This window comes from Papio anubis, chromosome 12, assembly GCF_008728515.1.
Source record: "Papio anubis isolate 15944 chromosome 12, Panubis1.0, whole genome shotgun sequence".
Taxonomy (NCBI): Eukaryota; Metazoa; Chordata; class Mammalia; order Primates; family Cercopithecidae; genus Papio; species Papio anubis.
Genome location: NC_044987.1, coordinates 112,106,809 through 112,109,408, shown reverse-complemented (window position 1 = coordinate 112,109,408; position 2,600 = coordinate 112,106,809). Strand labels below are relative to the sequence as shown.

At 43.3% G+C, this 2,600-nt stretch overlaps 1 pseudogene; it reads right to left on the bottom strand.

Annotated features, from left to right (window-relative positions):
• Window positions 1-583: 583 nt before the first annotated feature.
• On the bottom strand, window positions 584-2,240 carry LOC101017197 (annotated as a pseudogene).
• Window positions 2,241-2,600: the final 360 nt, after the last annotated feature.

The window sequence follows — 2,600 nt, the reverse complement described above, 5'->3', positions numbered from 1 at the left end:
CCTGTAATCCCAGCAATTTGGGAAGCGGAGGCAGGTGGATTTCCTGACCTCAGGAGTTCAAAACCAGCCTGGGCAACATGGCAAAACCCCGTCTCTACCAAAAATTCAAAAAAAATTAGCCAGACATAGTGGCCTATGCCTGTAATTCCAGCTATTCAGGAGGCTAAGGTGGGAGGATTGCTTGAGCCTGGGAGGTAGAGGTTGCGTGAGCTGAGATCACACCACTGGACTCCAACCTGGGTGACAGAGTTGGACCCTGTCTCAAAAACAAAACAAAACAAAACAAAAAAACCACACACACACACAAAACTGAAGTCTGGAAGTCTCATTGGGAGGAGAGTCATGATATGAAGAGAAATACAGGAAAGAGGAAAAGCACATAATTTTATTCCATTGCATATAGTTAAAAAATGAAATGGCACAAAATAATTTAAAATTAAAGATATAGTCTTCTTCTCTTCCCTCTCACCACTCCCCACTTCCCCACCTCCCAACGCTGGCATTTCTACCCAGGGACAGCCACTTTACAACTTTTAGTTATATCTTCTGGGAGACTGTACCACATCTCTCTCTCTCTTTTTTAACTTTATTAAAATACTGAATTTTATTTCACATGTATGTTTTTGTCTCCCCACCATTTCCATGTCTGACCACAGCTACTACTATGTCCTATTATAATATTCCATACCTACTTAAAACCAAGCAAAGGGTGGAGTTCCATCTTTAAAAACTAAACAGACATTTTCGACAACGCATTCTTGGCGATGGAACCTGGACGACATTTATCAAACATGGTAGGGAAAGTTCTCACTCTGCATTATAAAAAGGACAGCCAGATATCTACTGTTACCAAAAAGAAATAAGATGGAAAATTTTTAACAAACTGTTTAGACTATTTTCTTAAAGAGACTTCCTCCACTGCCAGAGATCTTGAATAGCCTCCTGGTCAGTCATCCAGAAGCAGTTCTTCAACATAATTGATGAACTTGGCTTCCACTTTGGGAAGAGAACCACCTTTTTCTATACTTGCTTATATGTTTGCTTTAACGTCTTCTACATAACTAGGTCCTTTTGGTGTTTTAGGAGTTTTTTTTTCCTGTTTTTTGAAGGATTCTTGTTCTTTTGATCTTGTTGTTGATGATGGTTTTGAGTCTTTTCCATTCCGATTTGAATTTTGTGCATTTTTGGCTGGAGTATCTCATATAGATTCCTTCACTGGCACTTTTTCTTTAGTTTCCACATCATCAAAATCATCATCATCATCTTCATCATCATCATCATCATCTTCATCAGCAGCAAGTTTTACTTTTTTCTGTGGGACCTTGCTACCACCTCCAGGGGCCGATCGCTTTCCAGATATACTTAAGAGTTTCACATCCCCCTCCTCTTCATCTTCTCTTGCATCTTCCTCCACAGCTACTAAGTGCTGTCCACTAATATGCACTGGCCCTGAGCCACACTTCAACCAGAAGACACTGGTGGTGTTACTTCAAAGCCCCCAGGGGAAACCATTGGCTGTACAGACATTTTCAAAGTTGCCAGTGTTACTTTAGTTGGACTGCCTTCGTAATTCATTGCCTGTGCTTCAACAATGTGCAATTCATCCTTCGCACCAGCCCCTAAACTGACCGTTCTTAAAGATAACTGGTGCTTATTTTCATCATTATCCACCTTAAAGTGATCATCTTTGTCGGCCTTTAGTTCACAACCAAAAAGATAGTTCCGGGGTCTCAGGGGGCTCATGTCCATGTCCATGGCATCTTCCATTGGGTGGCCGCACGCACTTAGGTGGGAGAGAAGGTGGATGGAGATAAATGACCACTGCTCAAGAGAACAGCCGTGCAGGTTGGAATCACACCAGGGAAAAGCTGCACCACATCTTTTACGGATAAGTGTATACACCCATAACTCCCCGATTTAATATTACTTACTGACTTCTTGCTTGGCTAGATGAAGATTTAGATCATTTACTGCTTCTCCTTTTCTGCTTTATTCTTTTTTTTTTGAGACGGAATCTTGCTCTGACACCCAGGCTGGAGTGCAGTGGCGCACGATCTTGGCTCACTGCAACCTCCACCTCCTGGGTTCAAGTGATTCTTCTGCCTCAACTTCCCTGTAGCTGCTTTGGGAGGCCTCAGCACCTCAGCGCCTGTAGCTGGATTACAGGTGCCCGTCACCATGCCCAGCTAATTTTTGTATTTTTAGTAGAGACAGGGTTTTGCCATGTTGGTCAGGCTGGTCTCAAACTCCTGACCTCAGGTGATCTGCCCATCTCAGCCTCCCAAAGTACTGGGATTACAGGTGTGAGCCACCGCACCCAGCCCTCTGCTTTATTATTTTAAACTGAGTTTTATCATTGTAAAATTATTTATTTATTTATTTTTTAAGACGGAGTTTCGCTCTGTCGCCCAGGCTCGAGTGCAGTGGCACGATCTGGGCTCACTGCAACCTTCGCTTCCTGGGTTCAAGTGATTCCCCTGCCTCAGCCTCCCAAGTAGCTGGGATTACAGGCACCCTCCACCAAGCCCAGATAATTTTTGTATTTTTAGTAGAAATGGGGTTTCACCACGTTGGCCAGGCTGGTCTCAAACTCCTGACCT